Source organism: Dryobates pubescens, chromosome 14 (genome assembly GCF_014839835.1).
Source record: "Dryobates pubescens isolate bDryPub1 chromosome 14, bDryPub1.pri, whole genome shotgun sequence".
Classification (NCBI taxonomy): domain Eukaryota; kingdom Metazoa; phylum Chordata; class Aves; order Piciformes; family Picidae; genus Dryobates; species Dryobates pubescens.
Genome location: NC_071625.1, coordinates 15716697 through 15739083, shown reverse-complemented (window position 1 = coordinate 15739083; position 22387 = coordinate 15716697).

Here is a 22387-nt window from a genome sequence, read left to right as displayed (position 1 = left end):
GCTCCTGTGTAATTAGGAATAATGGTTCCCATTCTTCTGAGTGAGTGGCAGAAGTAGGACTGATGAGTTACCATCGTCTGTTGGTGAGATACATGCTTTGTGTTATCCCCAGCTTGTACTTCTTTGCCATATGAACTCTCAAAAAGTAAAGCAGCAACTTTTTATGTGGTCTTTTTGAGAGCACTTGACTTTCATCAGCCCCTGCAGTTCCCTTGGCTGTGACACAAGGGAGTGCATTGTGCTGGTCACATCACTGAGGGCTTTTCTCTTGCACATCAAGACATGGTTACAAGGCATGAGCCCAGAGGAACAGCAAGGTGTATCTACCTCCTTCCCAGTTTGTGCCATACAGCCCTCAGGCAAAGACAAATTGGACAGGAAATTAAAGCATCTACTAACCTGTAGGCTTGCCCCTGTATTCATGAAGCAAGAGAAGGAATATGGCATTATGCTTCCAGTGCATCAATTCTGGATGATGTGAGACAGAAAAATGATTGCTGTGCTCACTGTTGGTGAAATCCATGATGATTTCTGGCATTTGTACACATAAATATTGAGGCAGATGGTGAGGGATCAAGTTTTCTTCTATCTCCTCTTCAGCACTGAAGCCCATATAATATGGAACACTGACCAAAGGAACTTGGATGATTCTTCTGGTGAAGTTACACAAGCCCATGTGTCACATGCTCACTTTATCTTAGAAAAAATAATCAAACTGTGTAGAATATAATTCTTTCTATAGAAACCAAGTCAGCTTTCCCTGTCTATGTCTGTTTTCAGAAGGCTATTTGAGCAATCAAAAAGGAAAACTTTCACTATTCTAGAAATGAAGGCTTACCATCTGAGGATCATCCAGCAACAAAATCTATGGGAAGCCCATGAATTCTAAATAAGATTGAGATTGTAAATCGTCACTAAACCACTCACTTAGGTAGTAAATTCTGTCATGAGCACGGGGAGTTTGGACTGGGTCTTTACTTTTTAGTTTCCTTGTAGTATGGTAAAGTACATTTATGGGACTCCTTAAAGCCACAAAGGCCTTGTATGTAGTAATGGGGTTATTGTAAAACTTCAAGGTGTATTTCCTTCTACCTTTCCCCACTGGTTTTCAATTCATTTTGCCTTGTGGATTCCTGAATATTTTGCAGTAGAGTCAGTATCCTTCTAAGGATGTCTGACATATAGATTGTCACATGGCAAAATTTAATCTGAAACTCAAAATAACCTGTTTTTATTAATGCTATCCCAAGTACTTGTCTTCAGACATGGCTTGTTAGAAGACATCATCTAAAGTCTACAAAATATTTGCAAACCACTGCTAATGGAGTAATTTTTTTTTTTTTTTTGTTAGAAGCAACTGGATATTCATATTTTTACTCTTGCTCATATACTTATTCTCATACATGACTGGGAAAAAATAAAGAAAATCATATTGTTACAAACCTTAGGCTAAAGATTGATTTTATTTTTTTTTGTATAGTAGCATCAAAAAGGTTGGAAAAAAATAAAACAACCTTTCAAACCAATTGTATATGAATCAAGGTAGTACATAGTCTATAGTTTCTGAGACTCCCCAAGCTACAGACTATACTTCAGAAATGGTTGTCTATAGTCAGCATTGCTATGGCCTTACCTCAGGCACTGGGTGCAATTTTGGATTCCACAATATACAAAGGAGAGGCAGCAAAGATGGAGGGAAGACTAGATGGCATGATTTATGAGGACCAGTCAAGGAAAACAGGTTCATCTCAGGAGAGTGAGGGGTCTATTCATTGCTGTCTATGACTTTCTCACAACAGTCAGCAGAGATGGAGGTTCTGAGCTCTTCAGTGATAGGACACGAGGCTTAGAGCTACGCCTGAGTAAATTCAGATTAGATATTAGGAAAAACATCTTCACTGAAATATTGGTCAAGCAGAGGAATAAGCTTCATGAGAAATAAGCTTCACAAGAAAGTGGTCCTGACATCAAATCAATTAATATTCAGCAAGTGCCCATTGGTTTGGGCAATGCTCTTAGATGTATAGTTTAAATTCTAGTTTGTCTTAGTGGTGTCAAGAGTTGGACTTGATGATCCCTGTGGGTTCCTTCCAGTTCAGGATAATCTATGAAAACATGTATGAGATCTTTATCTTAAGTAGCTATATGTTTCTTTGTCAAACTGCAGTTCTAGTATGTTCTTTGAAATTTTTGGCATTTCACTGCTCAGGTTATCAGCTGGACCGAGCTCTCTTGCAAATCAGGACATTAATACGCCTACATATAACAATTTCCTACCAAAGCCTTCTGCTGTAGGATCACTGATGTAATTCTTCCCAATGCTGGTGTTGAAATAAGCAAAGCAGGCAGCAGATTGTAGATGAGAGATAATGAAGAAAAGCTTTTTAGATACATCTGCACTGTAATTTTTCCCTTTCCATTTGAAGCTGAATCAGCCCTCTGACCTTATCATCTCCATCTGGGAATTCAGATGATAAACAGATGAGATGGTTGCATAAAGTGATATTTCTATCAACTTGAAAAGAAATTGTGACAGGAATTAGACCTGAGTTTATACACAATATACCTCAAAACATGCAGCTGAGGCAAATAATCTAACAAGATCATGTCCAAAAAAGGACACTAAAAATTAAGATGTGACTCTCACTTATAGTCCAAGGAGCAAAGATGTTCAGCTGTAAGATAAAACAAAGTTCCTGAGATTTACTGTTTCAAGGTGAAGAAGCTTGCCATGGGGATTTCTTAGGCTTTGATAAATAAAAGCCCATTAGGTTTCTGCTGGTGTCTAGGAGAGATTGACTGATGATGTACAGCATAATGGAAAGCTGGCTAATCAATACCATGCTATTTTTCAATTTAACTCTATTAATTGTGCACACTGTTTTCATTTGTGTCTGAAAGAGAAATAAACAGGTGTGAACATTGATTCCTGCTAAATAACAACATTATGGAAGAACATTATTTAGCCACGTCTCAGTTCCTTGCTATTGCTCTACAAAGTCAGCATGATGTAGAAGCCTGTCCTGCTCGTTACCCATGAAAATGAAGACTTGCTAGCTGTGATGTCCATCATGCTCTGATAACATGGCAGTATTTCCATCTATCCATGATGGCTGAGTGACTGGGACAGGTAACAAGGTGGAAAATTAGGCCATATCTCAGTGGATAGTCATCACTTCTTGGCTGTGGACACAGAGGAAAAACTCATCCTTTCCAGCCCATGGAAAATAATCCCAACAACTTAAAAGTGATGGTCTCCTTGTGTCCAGAAGGCAGCATGATATACCAGATAGAGCAGCACCTGCTGATAGATTCCTTCCAGCCCTTTCTTACTGCTTGTTAAGAAGTGTGCAGTAAGTCATTACTTGCAAACTTTCCCCTTTTCCCCACCCCAATCCATTACATACATGTCAGAAATAAAAGAAGGAGCCACAACTCATACATGCTTGAAGTTGTGGTCAGAGAAAACTCCTGAAGATAAGCTTTTGACAGGTGAGATTTAACAGGTCATATCTCATGTTTTCAGTGAGAGATTTGTATACCTGAACCCCACATCAACCACTGATACATGAGCTTATACTTCACTAAAATCTCTCTGACAGTTGCTCCATCACAAGACAACTCCAGCTTGCTACCACCTCCCTATGCACCAGACGGGTCCCAGTCATTATCCGCAGCGTGGCACTGTCTAACTATCAGTCAAAGATACACAGCAGATTCATTATATCATGACTTTCAGGATGTGAACTAATGAGGTGTCTTGAAAATGTCATCTGAGCTTCCTCGTATTTCCATTTTGTTGCCTTGGGGCTATAATGTGAGTCTCCAAAGCCATTTATGCAAAGAGGATTCATAATATCTGAAGAAATAATGCTGATAATAAATAACAGTAATAATAATAAATTACATACTAATAACAAATAGTGACAATAATAATAAATAATGTCTAATAAGGTAGATGCTTATGTGATGCTTAAGCAACTTGATCTAGTGGAAGATGTCCAGGACCATAACCAGGAGATTGGAACCAGATGATCTTCAAGGTCCCTTCCAACCCAAACTATACTATGATTCTATGATTTTAATGTTCACTGCCATTATTCCATTGACATCAGTGGAGCTGCACCATTTTACATGGCTAGGAATCTGGCCCACAGATTCCATAAAAGGTGTTGGAAGTACAAGGTGACATTGTAACAGGACAACAGCAAAGGCAAAGATATAAGACAGGGAGTCCTACTGCTATTAAAAGTATGAAGGAGAATCCTTGACCTAATGATACATTAAAGGCTCCCTACTTCAAGCATTTACTCACCCATATGCCTTCTTTCACCAGACAAAGTCAGTTTGTGGATCCACCAACTTCATGCAAATACCTTGAGAGGAAAAGGAAATGTAGTAGAAATTGTCATATTAGACAGGAGTGAGAAAAGGTCATTGTCTCAAAATGTCAATCACCAGAACAGAGAACACAAATTAAAAATGGATGAAATTACATACCAGAACATAAGGAGGACAATGCACAGGATAACTAAACTGCTTTGCTTCCAGCAAACAGACCATGATCTTGAACCACAGTTCAGTGTTTTAGGTACAAGATTGCCTGTGGGGCTTTGCAACCCTCTTCCCAAGCACTGGCCATACCTATGCAATTGTAGAGGAGAGAGACTGAACTGGAGCCATTAACAACCCAAATCACCTCACTGACACGCTTCTCAAGAAGCGTTTTCAGCCTTCTCCAGGTGCTGAGTAACTTTTACAGAAAGGAAATTCCTGGAATTTTACATATATTAGCATAATTCACATACATTGTGCAGCTTTCCCTTTTCTGATGCTAACACAGTCACACCATATGCAGCTCTCTACCTTGGATAAAGTTATGATTTATTCAAAACCTTGCACCAAATATTGCTGTAGGACCTCAGGATGTTTGTGTTGGGTTGGGAAGGTTTTATAGTTGCTGTCCCTGCCATAGACTCTAAAGTCCTATTATTTAAAGTCTCTTGTGACTGATGATATTTGGACTGACAGAAAAGTTAATTAGTCTGAAGTAGCTTCGGAGCTTTTCCGCTGAATTCAGAAGGCTTTGAGATCAATCAGGTGGGCTTCATGCTGCCAGCAAGAGACACTTGCCCTGGAGTGCTGTGAGTGACTATTTCAGTATTGTCTGAGTCACAGCATTAAATTTGCTCTCCTGTTCAATGACACACAGGTCTGTCTGTCATTTCTCATTGTTCTTCTTCATCAAACTTTTGGCATGCTCTTCTGAGGAGACAGGTGTCCAAAACACATATTTGAAAACCAAGCTCCATGAAAATTTCAAATCTTAGCAGTTGGCCTCCACCTAAAAAATTAAGCTTTCATTTCCTATGCCCTCTCAAACTGTATAGCCAAGACCAGCACTGCTCCCAGTCCTTCTCTGATGGTGGTTTCAAGCTGCATGAATTAATTGTTTTCCTGGGTATCCCAAGAAACAGGTCATATATTATTATTATCCTTAAATTAAAATGTGTAAACTGAGACATAGCAACATCAAGTGAACTGATTTGCAAGACCAAGATTTAACAATCAACTGCTAGTCCACCACCTTTTCAAAGGAAATAGGTGAAACTAACAGCTGCAGGCTAATCAGACCAAATAACAGAACCCTTCAAACCCTATGCAGGATGAGATGGGCACCCACATCACCTACAGCTTGGTTTGCCTCTGTGTGAAGCAGATATGATAAATAATGTGGAAAAGCCATTTGATTGTTCTTAGAAAGAGAATATGAGGAGTCAGATGTCCCAGGCACTGTACAAAGCATCTAGAACTGTAAAGGGGAAATCACAGTATCTTGAGAAGAAAACATAAGCCAGGAGCACATCCCAGGAATCTTTAATCTTCCCCTGAGCACATAGGAGTGTTTGGAGCACACAACCTCTCATTTTAAAATTAAGATAATAGCAATTTAATTACTGCTATAGATTACTATTTCTACAGTGGTGTCATCTTCGAGAGCAGCACTACCTTGGGAGTGCCAGAGTCAAGGATAAGACCAATTGTCTGAATTTATGTTTCCCTTAATCACAATAACTGAATTGAAATGTTGTGACTTGTGGTTTTATATTACAGCATGTCCAGAGAGCTTTCTTCCTCATCACCTATGTCAACACACAGATCAGCTTGGCTCTTATCTATGTGTGGGTGTTTCTAGGCCACCTAAAAGAAGGTTTAGGTGACATGTGACTGGCCTAGAGCCAAAGCACCGACATGGGAGCTTGGAAGCACCACTAAGCCAGTTCTGATGTTTAGTAGCCATCCGTGCATTTCCTTTGACCAGTTATACTTAAAGGCTGAAGTGCTGAGATGCTCAGCCAGCTTCTTCCTAGTCAGCTTTTTCTTCCTCCTTTTTTTCTTTTTTTTTCTGTGAAAGATATAAGTCAGTGAGAGGAATTCTTTTTAAAGAACAGCCATCAATCAGTAAAAGACCAACAGAGCATGAACATGTAGAAAGCAAGATATCAAAATAAAGTAAGATCAAAGAACAGAAGTGTCAAACATGTAACCTTCATTGTGAGTGTTAATCCAGCAAACCCTCCTTTCCCAATACTCTTATTGTTAGCCTGAGATGTGTAGGCTTAAGGAAAGTTATGTTTCTGTATTTGCTAGACTTGTCACCGAGTCCATTTTGATGACTGACTGAGAAAAAGAAAAGAGTTTTTTTCAGCTGGTCTCCAAACACATTTGGACAGCCCAGTGTGAAATGCTCCAGTTTCCTTGCAGAGCTGTTGCAACATCTTTTAATATGATGTCTGATCCCTCATAATCAAGGGCTGTTTAAGCTTTAAAAGTCATATTACATGATATGATTTAGATTTAATAGAAAAGGAGCAAATTGCCAGAGATAAATCTTTGAGACACAAATGGAAAAACAGTAATTTTCTATCACATAACTTGCAAAGACAACCTCTGTTTGCCCTAAGAGACATTTTAAAACCAAAAAGCTACTTAAAGTTACTCCAAGGGTGTATTACTGAACACCTAATTACATCATCTCCACTAATGCAACTCAAAAAAGTAAGTATTCCAGAATGCTGAAAAGAGCTGACACCCTGAGAGGAGTAAGGGGCTGTAAAACTAACAGTAACTGCTGGATCTGGGGAAAGACAATGCTTTACCAGTCTCTGCTTTTGCAGCTTGTTTTCATAAGTATGAAATTCAGATGTCTGAGCTATGGATCAGCTTAACACTTTCCATGGAGAATAAAAAAAGTCTGCCTCTCAAAGCAGCCAGTCTTCCAAAGACAAGATTCCAGCTCTGGAGCCCTTAGCCCAAGAAATATGTGAACCTGTTGGAGTGAGTCCAGAGAAGCACACCAAACTGATTAGAGTGTTGGAACACTTCTCCTATGCAGAAAGGCTGAGAGTGTTGGAATTGTTCAACCTGAACAAGACTCCAGGAAGACTTCATTATGACCTCTCTGTACTTAAAGGGGGCCTATAAAAAATACGAGGACAATTTCTTTTATCAGGGTCTCTTGTAACAGGACAAGGGGTGATGGTTTTGAACAAAAGCAGAGAGATTTAGACTACATAGAAATGAGAAATTTTTTACATTGAGGGTGGTGAAATACTGGTCCACGTTGCCAAGAGAGGTAGTAGATGCCCCATCCCTAGAAATATTCAAGGGTAGGTTGGTTGGGACTCTGAGCAACCCGCTTTAATGGAAGACTTTCCCACTCACTTCAGGAAGGTTGGATCAAATAAACACTAATGATCCTTTCCAACTCAAAGCATTCCCTAAGATAAAATATGTACATGTAATGCTGGAATTGCCCAGATTCTGGGCTGCAGGAAAAAGGGAAGATAGGAAAACTCTGCAGCTACTGAACTCGATCAGATGTGCTAAGAACACCTGTCTTTTGGCAGCTCTTCTATTTAGCTCTCATTAGAAATTTTTGTCTCTGGGTGGTTGTTAAAATTCAAAGGAACTGATAGTGTTTTGCATGAAGGTGACAGGTTTTAAGCCATAAAAAGCCTAACTCTCAGTTAACTTTTTTGATAAGATCATAACAAATGAGAATTTGTGGTAATTTTGGAAGGGAGAAGTGAGCCATGTTTCTGGGTATTTACCAGAAAAAAATGCTCTCAAGTGTGGAATTTGGCATAAAGAAGAAGTACAAACTGTCTTCAAAAGGCATCGAAGGTAGGAGGTGCCATTTCCTTAACTCAGGAATGGAACAGGTACAAAAACTTCAAGGTATGACAATGACCAATAATTATGCTATAATTATTAATCTGTTGGCAGATGGGTAGGTATAGTCCCACCTCAAATATTTATTTTCTGGATGAAACTATTACCTCTCTTGTTGAACTCTCAAGCTCTAGGTCAAATCCAACCATGTCTTAAGAATATCATCCATGTCCTGGAGGCCAAGATAAATGTTAATGAGGACTCCTGAGATGGTGGATTTTATCATTGTTAGTCCAAGCAGAATTTATATGGGTGTACTTTGATAGAGTAAATCTTAATGCTCCCTGATAATCTTTCACCATCTCTGAGATGAAGTTGTTTTAAAATCTGTTCTGGTACAAAATTAGGTTAGGAAAAAGTTCTATACAGAAAGAGTGATTGCACATTGGAATGGGCTGCCTGGGGAGGTGGTGGAGTCGCCATCACTGGAGGTTTTCAGGAGGAGACTTGATGGGGTGCTTGGTGCCGTGGGTTAGTTGCTTGGGCGGTGTTGGATTGGTTGATGGGTTGGACGCGGTGATCTTGAAGGTCTCTTCCAACCTGGTTTATTCTATGTATTCTATGTATTCTAAAATCATTGTCTAGATGACGTCCTTTGCCACCAAAAGAAATAAGAATCTGCAAAGAACTTTACATTATGATATTTATCTCAGACAATAATTTCAGGATTGATGAATCACTTTTCCCCCTTTGATGTACAAGGCTATGGTGCTTACTTTCAAACTTGACTGTTTGCTTCTGGATGACTAAGGCTGAGGGAACTGGGTCTGTTTAGTCTGGAAAAGAGGACGCTGAGAGGAGACCTCATTGTTCTCAATAACTACCTGAAAGGAGGTTGGAACCGGGTGGGGGTCAGTCTCTTCTTCCCGATATCAGGTGATATAATGAGAGGAAATGGCCTGAAATTGTACAGGGAAGGTTTAGGTTGGATAGTAGGAAAAATTTCTTTTCTGAAAAAGCAGTCAGATATTGGAACAGGTTGTCCAAGGAGGTCATGGGTTACTATCCCTGGGGGTGCTCAAGGAATGTGTGGACGTGGTACTTTGGGACATTTTTTAATGGTCATGGTGGCCTTAGATTGATAGTTGGACTCTGAACTAAAAGGTCAATTCCACCGAAAACTCTATGATTCTATGATTCTAGGTTAATTAAATTATACTTCTGTGTAGGTTAAGCCTTTACCACATATTCTATTATTTCACAATAAAGCTACCAATTCTTTCTGAGCCTCTGAGAGAGATTTTAGGAGAGAGATATTTTGTCTATTTATCATCCAAGCTTTTTGAAGACATGTTTATTTTCTATTTCAAAAGCACTTTTCTTGATGCAACCAGTGTGGTTCCCCACATGGAAATCCTGTGTCTTCTTCTGAACAGTAGGAAGGGGCATTAACCTTTGAAGACTGGGAAATGTCCTTAAAACATTCTGATTTTGCTTTCCAGCCTCCCATTTCCAAGCATTCTTGACACATTTTCCCCTTGCTATTTCTAGAGCTATGGAAAAATCTGAAGGGGAGGGAAAGTACAATACTTGTAGACTAAAATAAATTAGGACAGTAAGTGTTTGGTTCACATTTCTTCACGTTCATTCCTCCAATATAAAGGTTTATGATTTAAATAATAGTAATATATATAAAACCAGCAAAACCTCTGAAGCTGCACTTTTATAGATTTGCATATTCTTGTTTTTGGAGGAAGATTCACATCAGGCAACAAAGAGGGAGTAAATCATTAGGTAGAGGCAGAGGAATGCTTTTAAAGATGTGATTTGCAACAGATATACTATAAAACATTACCCATGGCAAATGTTGGATCAGCATTATATATAGAGCTGCCACTTATGAATTTTATGGGCTTCTTGGGAGGTTGCTTAGAAATAGTAGTGTGGTCTCTCCAGCACAGGGCTACGAATCAGAAGATCTGGATTCTATTTTCAGCTAAGTCAATGCCCTTACACTGTCAGCTAAATAAATTACTCGATTTCTCGCTTTGCCCTTGTGAAAATGAAAGGGAGCCATTCATTCACATAAATTTTGAATCTTACTTAGGAATATACTTTGAAATCTTCAGGTAGAAGTTGCTACACAAGTGCAAAATAGAGCTTGTGTGAAGTATTTTGAATTATTTCTAAGGTAGAGGAAATGGGAAGTAATTTAGAATTGTGTGTACTCTATGGCAAAATGCATTCCAGTTTTACTGGGCACAAAATGACAGTTTGCAGAGGAATGGTCCATCAGAGGGTATGAAAGTCCATGGATTGGTTTGTAAGCAGATTATGTGAATAACAGAACATGTATTGCTTGGCTTAATTTTTTCTGTTTAGCTCTAACAAAACCAGAAGCAAGAAACTTGCTCCAAACTGACATTTTTATTTCCTTTTCTACTTGTTTTTATTTTGAATGGGAGCATTAAGGAAAAAAAAAAAAGGAAAAAATAAAATCTGAGGGCATTCCAGCCCTAGACAGCTCATAATTTCTAATCCACCTAGACTGAAGTGATGGAGGTACCCATAACATACATAAAGTGAAGTTCTGTGGGAGTTTCCTCAGGAACTCTAAGTAAATTGGACATCGGTTTTATAAAGTTGGTTTTATTTTGTTAGCAGACATCTCTGTGAGGTCTGCAGTAGCTCTGAAGGAGACTGGAATCTCTTTTCACCTTGGGAGCACATTATTGTTTGAAACCTTTCACCACTTAGGTATGTGGTTTAGGTCAGATATTCTCCTTAGCTTGGAAATTGTGTTTAACTCAAAAATCTGCTTCTGCCTCTGGCCAGAAACCATTATTAGATGACTTTCTTACTGATAGGATTTTTAAACAGGTAATTTTGTTTTACAAATGTGAGGTTGTTTTGCTCTTTAATTAACCTTTAACTTTATTGTCATAGCTCCTAACCAAAGATTATAGGATGAAAGAGTGTCCTAGCCACTACTTAACTGCTTTGTACATTTCATGGTTTATGTTTTATATATTATGTTTTACTAACTCTGGTGAATCATGGGTGTAAGAAACAAACCTAAATGCCTTCTGCTGTTGTACATATCAGCAACACTTCCTCCCAGAGGGGTTTATTATTTCTCTCCCACTACCATGTAAACAGTGACATATATTGAGAGATGGCTCACATTAGCAGGCTAGAGAGCAGGCAGAGCAAGTCTGTTTGGATTGCAAGATAACACAGAGATTCACCTTTTAGTGCTGAAAGCTGCTGTGTCTATTTGCCTTGAAGAGGGTAGATCACAGAGTTTGGGGACAACTAAGAACTGTCTCCATCAGTAGTCTGGGGCTATGTGGCCACAATGCCAAAAAAAAAAAAAAAAAAGAAAGAAAGAAAGAAAAAAGAAGTAGAAATTGCTAATACAAATGCACCATTTCACAATCTGAAGAAATCAAAATCACCTCTCGCACCAGAAATCTGCAGAACTGGATGGATAGTCATTAGTAGGGTAGGAGACTAATTCCTCCATCACTGTTGAATGATTTGGAGATCAATGACAAGCCTAGAACTTCTGGGCTTCTCTTCACACAAAATCTCTTTGTATTTCTTTAAACTAAAACACCTAGCTACAAAGGAGATATGCAGACCTTGAGATGGTTCCAATGCAGCAGTCTTAAATCCTGAGAGGCTTCTGCAAGAGTGGAAGTTTGAGCATCTCCCTTATGTCGACTATGTATCCGAGTGCTGTTCTCATGATGAACGAGTCTCCTGTAACTCCATATGTTCAAGTACCAAAACATGCCCTTGCTCTTCTGTTCTTACACAGGTCAAACCTTTCCCTTACCATCATTGACAACATATCTCCAAATCAAAGATGAATGGTCTCTTTGTGATCAGTGTTATCACAATGAATTTCAGGAGAAATTATAATAATGGAGCACTTAAAAGTAAAGAGCTAGCACTTGAACTAGCTAGCTATTAATTATAAATGTCAATCTCTATCAGGACTGGGGTTTTTTTAATGTAAAAGTGATTCATTCTGAGTACTATTTCAGTGTTAGAAGCAAAGATGAAGTGCTATCCAATGATGAGCACTCATGGCAAGGTCTGCTGACCCCTTGTGCTTATTCCTGGAGGTGCATTGGTAGAGCCTTTGGCATCAGCAAATACATTTAAATTGTTAGCATTTTTGGCTTATAGTCTCAAATTACTGTTAGGATGACACTTACAGAAGTATTTTATTCCAGTAAAAGTGTCTTTAAATGTTTAGCTGCAGCACAGAAAAAAATAAACTTCTGAAACAAAAAGGTCCAGATTTTGAGTAAAGATAGAAAAAAAATACTAATGGAAAGCCTGAGAAGGGAAACAACCAGACACTGAACAAGGTCTTAATATCTTTTGACAAGGCATCCACAAGCCAGGAAGAAGGGAGATAATTTGAACATATTCAAATGAACTCTCCCTGAGCAATCTCTATTGTCAGAGAAGCTGACAATGGCATTGAATGTCACAGATGACAGCAACCATTCTGTTGCCAGATCCTTGATCTGTGAAGACTCTGACCCCTCTTTCTCCATACGCTCATCAAGAGAGCCCAATCAGTGCTGCAGAAACTGTGGGTCAAGCTACAGCAGAAACTCACAGCTCTTCCCAGACCAGCCTGGCAAGATTGTTTTTCTACCCTGCAGGCCTGAAGGAAGGGTGATGCCGTACAATGCTTGTTACTGGTGTCTTTAGGACCTGGTGGAGGATTGCACCTTTTTTGATCAATTGCTGTACAAATGTCAATGGTAGGTCAGATTGATTCAGGTGGTATAAGAAGGCTGAATTATAAAGCTGATTTCATCTTTTGACTAGAAATAAACCAAATCATAAACTTTATTTTGCTGCAGATAGACATTAGTAAAAAGCATCAGAACCATCAGAATGAATTTGGTGCTGAATCCTTTTCTGAATCATGGCCAGTTTCACATAGTTCATATGAAGGTGTAAAAAGACTTAATTATATCTCACCCACGATAAAGCCTTTTAAAGTTCCTGTGACTTGTAAATCTAACCATTTCCTGAAGTTCTCTTGTCTTCTTTAGAAATGTAATCAGATAACTTATTAACTACAGGAAAGTGACCATTTACTTTAAAAATGTTGTCTACATCCAGGGTCTTGAAGACTGGGATATAACCTTTCCTACTTCCTGAATTTTCCTAAGTATCTCTTTAATTTTCTCATGCATGAGAATGAGCCTCATTTCTTTGCTGGCTGATGCCCTTATGTCTCCTTTTCTGCCATTAGTGAACTAAATGTTTGGAGAATGTAATTGTAAAAATCATTCTTTAATGTAAAAGGCTCTAGAGACAAATGTCAGATTTTATTTCCGCTACAGCCCATAATGGTACTTGACAGAACCATTTATAATTTCTTAAGAGGGAAAAATAATTCTCTTTAGCTGATTTATTCATATGAAGCCATTTACTCTTTCCCTGTATGCAGTGGATCAGACTGAGTTGTTTCCTAATTGCCTATTGATATGTGGGGGGCACTTCTAACAATGCCCACCAACGTCTTCTTTTATAACCAGTGATCATCAGAATGGGCCTGAGACCTTCGACAGACCAGCTGGAGACCTGATGATATCTTCTCTTATTCTACAACCTCTTAAAATAAAGTCATTCTGTACAAAAGAGCTATAAAACATTCAGGGAAGTTGAAGGCAGTACTCCCTCCTGTCCTACTGGGATATGTTCTGCTTTGGAGAACTGAGGGCTTTCAAAACCCACTGGGTGCTGACCTCTTGATTACTGGTTCACCCCTACTAATGAAACCACTGACTTGAGTGTCCTGATTGAGAAGACCTTTGCCAGGGAAAATGACCCAATGGCTACATGTCTGAAAGGAATAAAGAGGGACACTTTGACATCTTTGCTTTATAAATAGGCACAAAGCATGGCAGGGAGGTTTTAAAAATAGCTTTCTTCTAAGAGAATGGAAGATGAATGCTGAAGATGAAAATTTTACCTTGCTAAAGTCAAGGGAAATTTTCCAACTGATTTCAGTTGGACCAAGACTTCATCTAAAGCACTGATCCATTTTGATGGGCTTACAATAGTTGCCCAAAGAGGGCCTTTGAAATAGTATTCAGTGCTCCAAATCAGCTGGGAAATCACCAGGCTTAGAAATCAGGGAAAATGTCACAGCAGTGTTGATTAGTTCAGGATCTGTGGAATTATAAAGGAAAGTACCTGAATCACATATGCTAACTCCTGCTTTAGCCACCTCAAACACTGCGTGGGCTTCTATACATGTTTGCATCCCTATAACTTTATGCTGCTCTTGTTTTTTGGGTGCAAACAGAGTTTATCTGCTGTGTTTTCCCAAGAAGCAGATTGATAAAGCAAGTAGGGATTTTTCTTCAACACCAACTGGTTATGATATATAGAGTCATAAAACCACAGAATAATAGAATCACAGAATCATAGAAAAACCATAGAAACATTTTGGTTGGAAAACACCTTTAAGATCATCAAGTTCAACTATTACTGCCTATCACTGTCCATAAAATGTGTAAATATTGTGGCTTTCTTGCAACATTGCACTACATGCTAAAACAATTCCATTCATTGCCTCCTGAATACGATGACTCGAGTAAATGTGAAAACTGTTTTGTTAAGGGAAGGCAGAGACTGCTGCCAATAGCTATCAGCTTAACGTGGATGGGTGTATGCCAATTTCTACTAGCTGATGATATCACTATTGCAGTATATCCTTTTTTATATAAATGTTTAAATGCTTGTATGGCTTGCTTTACTGTTTCACTTTAGGTGTATCACTGCCACAAATGTAATACACAATTCTCCTCACCTGAGGAGCTATCCCCATACATCCCCGTACTTCAATACATACTCTTTTCTTCCAATGACTCTTTTCCCTGTGTTTTATGGGAAAATATTGCCCTTCTCTGAGTTTCTGTAAAGCCCACTGATTCTCTCTCCTTAAGCTAAGTGATTCTCAGACAAGGTTTGCACCAATACAATATTTAACTTTAATGGAAATTCAGCAAAAAAAAAAGTCCCTGAAAGATCTTTGCAAACTCATCCTTTGGCTTTATAATTGCTTTCTATTGTTCATCTCATAGTTTTTCTGTATAAAGTTCTTCCTGGAGTTCATCACTAGACATTCTCCGTGTCTGCTCCTACTAAATGCACACAGCTCCTCATCTCCCTCTGTTTTGCTAGATACTATGCCTAGCTTTCCTACCCAGGGTTATAAATCTGGAAAGGAAAAATACTTTCTTTCATCAGCCATCATCATTTTTGATGTGTTGAAGTAAGATGGAATTATATTTTTTTTTAGAAGCCAGGAATCCAGTGATAGGGAAAGAATAAGGAAATTGAACTGGCAGAGAGAACTGAATTAAAAAATAAAGTTTTATTAATATAGGAATATCCCTGTGTGCACAAATATATATTCCTATACTTATCCTCTCTGCCAAACCCTCCTGATTTAATAACCCACTGTTCAGACTACAACTCACATGTGCTCTGCCTTCTTTTCTTAGGAAGGGATTACGCATCTGATTAATGATGCTGTGTCAGACAAGGCTGCACACTTGCACATTTTACATGCCTGGATTCCACTTGCAAGATTGCAATTATTTTTAGCAACTAATTATACACCCTGTACTCATGGCAGTGGAAGTCTACAGCTGTAGCTTTCACAGTATCACTGAACCTTTGTTATCAAACTTCAGCCTGGTCATCTGCACACTTTTGATCAAGTTTTCAAGGCTGGATTCATTCTTCCACCCAAACTCCAGGTAGTCCCCAAATGTATGACAGGCACCACAAAACTGTATTGATATTTCTTTGCTGTATCCCAACCACACTGATTAAAACTTGTAGAAAGAGTAGCAGTGATAGCTGGGGAAATGGTACATCCAGGAATATTTGAGATCAAGTTCATCCTTGCAGCGCTGGCAATGTTTCCTATATGTGACTTTGGCCAATCCACTTGATCTGTTTTGTGCCTTGCCTCGCCTCTGTTTACGGATAAGGAATTCACATTTCCTTCATGCAGAGAGATTAAGATGTTTTAGTATGAATATGAAGTCAGATATTACAGCCTCCACCATGAGGAAAGGCTGAGAGAGATGGAGTTGTTAAGCTATGTGAAAAGAAGGCTCTGGGGTGATGTTATTTTGACCTTTCAGGACTTAAAAGGGTCTGTAAGAGAGATGGGGAAGGACTCTCAAGGAGTGTAGTGATAAGGGGAAAGGTAACATTTTTAAATGGAAAGAATATAGATTTAGTTTAGACATTAGAAAGAAATTATTTACTATGAGGGTGGTGAGACACTGGAACAGGTTGTACAGAGATATTGTGGACACCCCCTCCATGGAAGCTTTCAAGGCCAAGCTGGATGGGGCTTTGAGCAGCCTGGTTTAGTAGCAGGTGTCCCTGGCCATAGCAGGGGGCTTGAAACAAGAAGATATTTCAGACCCCTTCCAACCCAACCTATCACATCATTCAATGATCAGTAAGCCATGATGTCTCAGCACTCAAGTGGAAGAGTGCTTTAACATTTCAGCTGTTATTTGCACATTCCTGATCTGATGCAGTAAAAGGATCTTATACAGGAAAAAAATCCAGACCCACAATGCTTTTTCAATTTCCAGTTACCTACGAAGTGCGACTAAACTGAATCTAGCTCTTTAAAGTTACACTTAAAAAGTGCTCACAAATATCTGTAGACCACAAACAGGGAGGGCAGAAGCAGAACAATGCTGAACAGGTTAATATGGTAAGAAAAATCATTGTAAGTGTAAGGTGGATATTAGGACAAGATGTATGGATAACCCATTGAATCCTGATAATGTTCTTTGTATCCATGGTGGTGAGAGTTCAACAACTCACCTTGAGAAGCAAAGCACTACAAATGTGAATTTTCATCAGTGTACAAAAACTACCTAGTAAGTACTACTTTTCAAGACTATTTACTATTAGCAGCTGGGTGGAAGTCGAAGTAAATTCCGTGGCTCAGAATAGTCCATATATATTTATAAATCAAAAGAAGAAATGATAAATAGGCCGATAGGCATTGAAACATTTGGGATACTTCCCCAGATTAAATAAATAAATAAATAAATGGCATCCTGGCCTGCATCAGGAACAGTGTGGCTAGCAGGAACAGGGAGGTCATTCTGCTCCTGTACTCAGCACTGGTTAGGCCACACCTTGAAGCCTGTGTCCAGTTTTGGGCCCTTCAGTTTAGGAAAGATGTTGACTTGCTGGAACATGTCCAGAGAAGGGCAACAAAGCTGGGGAGGGGTTTGGAGCACAAGCCCTATGGGGAGAAGCTGAGGGAGCTGGGGTTGCTTAGCCTGGAGAATAGGAGGCTCAGAGGAGACCTTATTGCTGTCTACAACTACCTGAAGGGAGGTTGTAACCAGGTGGAGGTTGGTCTCTTCTCCCAGGCAACCAGCACCAGAACAAAAGTCTCAAGCTGCACCAGGGGAGGTTTAGGCTGGATGTTATGAAGAAGTTCTTCACAGAAAGAGAGACTGGCCATTGGAATGGGCTGCCTAAGGAGGTGGTGGAGTCACCATCACTGGAGGTGTTTACGAAGAGACTGGATGGGGCACTTGGTGCCATGATTTAGTTGGTTTGACAGTGTTGGATGATAGGTTGGACTTGATGATCTCAAAGGTCTTTTCCAACCTGGTTAATTCTATTCTATTCTATTGGAAAGAGAGCTCAGAAAAATGAATTAGTTTGTAAGTAATTTGTGAAGAAGGGGAAATAATTAAAAGCTACTTCAGACTCCTGTACTATACACCTGCTAAACCTGCATAGCCAACCATTTCTTAAATTAACTCAGCAGAAACTTTTCTGGTAAGAACAAAAACATCAGCAAAGAAATAAACACAATACCCTGACATTCATGAATAGGCTGTACCTTGTGAAATACAAGGTCAAGTCTAATTTGGGAAATGTGTTCTTTTAGTTCTGAAGCTAAGTAGAATTGAAAAGAAATTACACCATGCCTTCCATTTAAGGAAAGAAAGGGGGGGGAAACCACACCATAGATGTGTTTGCAAATGGAATTTAAGAGCAAACAATGGAAAAATAACTCAGTAGTTATCATAGTTAGAAAACACAGCTTTCAAATTTTTTTAGCTTTCATGAATTTCATGACACAGGACTGAGGCAGAGAGCTGAAGTAACTGTACATTTCCTAGTGGATATTTTTGAGAACTTATGAAATGCAGATGAGTTCCTAGACAACTTGCACAAAAAAATCTGAATATTTCTCTTTAAAAGTTAGAGAGAAGAGAAATCCTGAGGAACTCTAGACCAGTCACCTTAACTTCAGTTCCTGGAACAATACAGGAACAAACAATCAATCAAACTATCTGTAAGCACTTAGGAGACAACAAAAGGATAAATTGCAGCCAAAAGAGATTTGTCAAGACAAAATTGTGCCTAGCTCTCTAAAAACATACTATGGCATTGTAAAAGCCCTGCAGATATGGAGAAGCAATAGACATCATCTGTATTAGATTTAGGAAGGCATTTGACACTATTTTTTGGAGTATCCTTTTTTGGGAATATGATCCAAACAGAACTGCTGCGATGCAGGTGCATAAGTGGTTGAAATACCATTTCATAGTGTGATTATCAACACATCACTCTCAGAGGAATCCCCACTGCTAAGTCAGGGACCACAGGGAGTTAGAATATAAAGTAAGATTTATGCTTATCTGCTTTGCAGACATCACTGTAGAGTCCTGGAATGTTTGGGGTTGGAAGGAATCTTTATAGAATATAGAATAAACCAGGTTGGAAGAGACCTTCAAGATCATCACGTCCAACCCATCAACCAATCCAACACCACCCAAACAACTAACCCACGGCACCAAGCACCCCATCAAGTCTTCTCCTGAAAACCTCCAGTGATGGCGACTCCACCACCTCCCCAGGCAGCCCATTCCAATGGGCAATCACTCTTTCTGTATAGAACTTTTTCCTAACATCTAGCCTGAACCTCCCCTGGTGCAGACTGAGACTGTGTCCTCTTGTTCTGGTACTGGCCGCCTGGGAGAAGAGACCAACATCCGTCTGTCTACAACCTCCTTTCAGGTAGTTGTAGAGAGTAATAAGGTCACCCCTGAGTCTCCTCTTCTCCAGGCTAAAATCTTTTGCGCCTGCAGTAATCAGAGACATCTTCAACTGATCAAATTTCTCAGAGCCCTGTCCAACCTGATCTAGAATGGTTCCAGGAATGGGGCATCTACCATCTCTCTGGGCAACCTGGGCCAGTGTCTCACCACCCTCCGCATAAAACATTTCTTCCCTCTGTCTATTCTGGCCCCTACACTATGCTGGGTGAGGCTACCAGGAAGCCATGGTGGAAAAGACAATTAGCGTGAACTTGACAAAATTGTCTTGACAAACTTGTAACAGTCTCAAAAAAGATTGAATTGCAATTTGGTAAAGACAAATGTGTGATTTTATCCTTATGCATCAATAATAATTTTATTTAGGCACAGTTAAGAAATGATAGATTAAACAGTCATTCTGTGGCAGAGAATCCAGACTGTTATTGGTTCACAAAATTAATAGAAGTTCAGATCAAGTCCAATCATCAAACCAACAGCACCACAGCCATTAAACAACGTCCCAAAGTGTCATGCTTATATTCACTTAATTTAAGTTTCTATTCTGGTGAGACCACAGTTAGGGAGCACAGACAGCATGTTGCACCAGCCTAGAATAGATCCTTACTCTGATCAGCTGAAGGATGTTCTAAGCTCCCTTAGCCATGTGACTGATTTCCAGTGACTGTAATGGAAACCATAGGCATTTTTCATCTAGAGTAGTGCTTCTAGTCTTCAGAACAGCCAAGAGCTTCATCCCTAGATAGGTCAAGGAGGATCAAACAGTGGCAAGAAAGGGTTAAGATAGACATTAGAGGTACAGCTCAGTGACACTTGTAAGGCATTTGGCACCTCTACTACCATTTGAGATTTTTCTAGGGTGTATTGCCTGGCTTCCATCCCATTTACGGAAGGCTGTGAGTCTTCTGTGGATTCTGTGTCATATCTGTCAGCCCATGTGGACATTTTGAATACCTTAGGATATTTCAGACAGTGCTAAATGCCTGTACTTCAGAGACTGAGATGACAGTTACGTTTTAGTACGTCCTAAGGAAAAAACATAAGGTCTTGTGGCAAAGGGTAAGGTTCATGGAAGATTTCACAGACTTGACATACAGACTTCATGGTTGGATGTTCCTAGAGAAGCAGTTAGGCAGACACAGGTTATAAAAAGATGCAGCAGGGCTTATGTTGCCTTGTGACAGAAAGAAGGGCTGGGTGACAGTAGAGTTTTCTTCCACTCTTGTTCTTTGTGTTGTTGTGTGTGGTACTGAAGATGTATGTTGCTTCCTCTGTTGTTCTGGAAATGAGCTACAGAACATCTGATTGCTCACTTACCAGCTCAAATGTAGTGCAAGCTGAATGACTGCAAAATCTGTGCACTGCCATTCATACTTGTTCTTTTACCCTTTTCTCCTCAGTAGTGTCTCATTGTGTGAGTGTCTGTTTGGGCTGTCTAAGTATGTGTGAACTCTTTTTAAATAAGGCAATGGATTGTTAAGAGAAAGTATGTACACTTTGTCTGTCATCTGCATACTTCCCTGCATATCTGTGGATCATTGCCTGTTCTGTGGTACCTATCTGTCTTCGTTCTTGTATATAGCTTTTCCATCTTCTTGTTCAGCCAAAATTAACCTGTTTATCAATTCTTGTAGTTCCTACATCTTATGTCCATATATCAAAATTGTTCATAAAATCTTCATCATTGTGGCATCCTCCATTTCACTAAAAATAAATTCTCAATACCCAGGGCTAAGCAAGATGTGGACACATACCAGATGGCCAAGAAGGCCAAGAGCATCCTGCTGTTTATCAGAAAGTGTCTCTCCTCCATAAGAGCAAGTGATCGGACAAGAAGAAATGGCTGCAAGTTGCACCAGGGGAGATTTAGGTTAGATATTAGGAAAAATTTCTTCACTGAGAGGATTGTAAAATACTGGAACAGGCTGCCCAGGGAAGTGGTAGAGGTAGTGAAAAGATGTGTAAACACAGTGCTGAGGGTAATGGTTTGGTCGTGGACTTGGCAATGCTGGGTTAAAGGCTGGGCACAATAATCTTAAAGGTCTCTTTCACCCAAATGATTCTATGATTCTATGACACCAGCTCTGCTTCTGTGTTATCATGTATTATTTTTTCCACTCCTCTTCTGCTTTACAAACTCCTTTAAATACTATGAATATGATGGATGGTCTGAGAGTCCAAACTGTCTTCTCTATTTGTTTATAGTCTCATCTTTCATGACAGCTGACATGATCTGTAATTGACTCCAGTTTCATGAAAACATGACAGTTAGTCCTATGAACAATAAGAAACCTTCAGTTTCTGCAATAATTGCAACTTACAGATGCCTAATGGGGTAGTTTCTTTGTTGTGATTGAAGAGTTGTGGAGGTTTCTGGGTTCAAAACGATGTTACAACTTTTTGTTAGAGATCTAATTATAAAGAATGTTGAAAGCATGCCAAAATTACAATGTTTTAAAATCCCCTTTATCATTTAAATTATTATCTGACATTTTAAAGACAATGACACTGCATTATAAAAGGAAACATAAACAAATGAAAAAATCCAAACAAACTAAAAATATGAGACACTTTGCAGAAAATATGCCAGCCCTTCAATTAGATCAGTGGAATGACTATTGAGTCATTAAACCTTTTTCTGACACACTTGTCAAAGTAATATATATAGTGATGTCCTCCAGTCTGCCAATCCAATTGACTTTCTTCAGTATGAAGATGTGACTACAGTGATAAGAAGCAGCCTGCCAGAAAACAAGCCAAGATCCACATCAAACAAGTGGTAATAACTAAACAAAGCAAGAAGGGATCAAACCTATCCCTTTAAAGACAAACAGATTCGGTCCCAGCATCCTCTGTCCCTTTAATGTGGCAATCCAAATACTTTGAAGGCTGATCAGGTCCACTTGATACTGTAAATCTGACATGTGCCTGAGCAAACTAACAAAATAAAAGACAGGAAACCACAAAATGTTAATCAATTGTGAGCCAATTTCCACATTACCTGTGCCTCCTGCAGCACATGGCCCGAGGAGCTTAATTGGCAA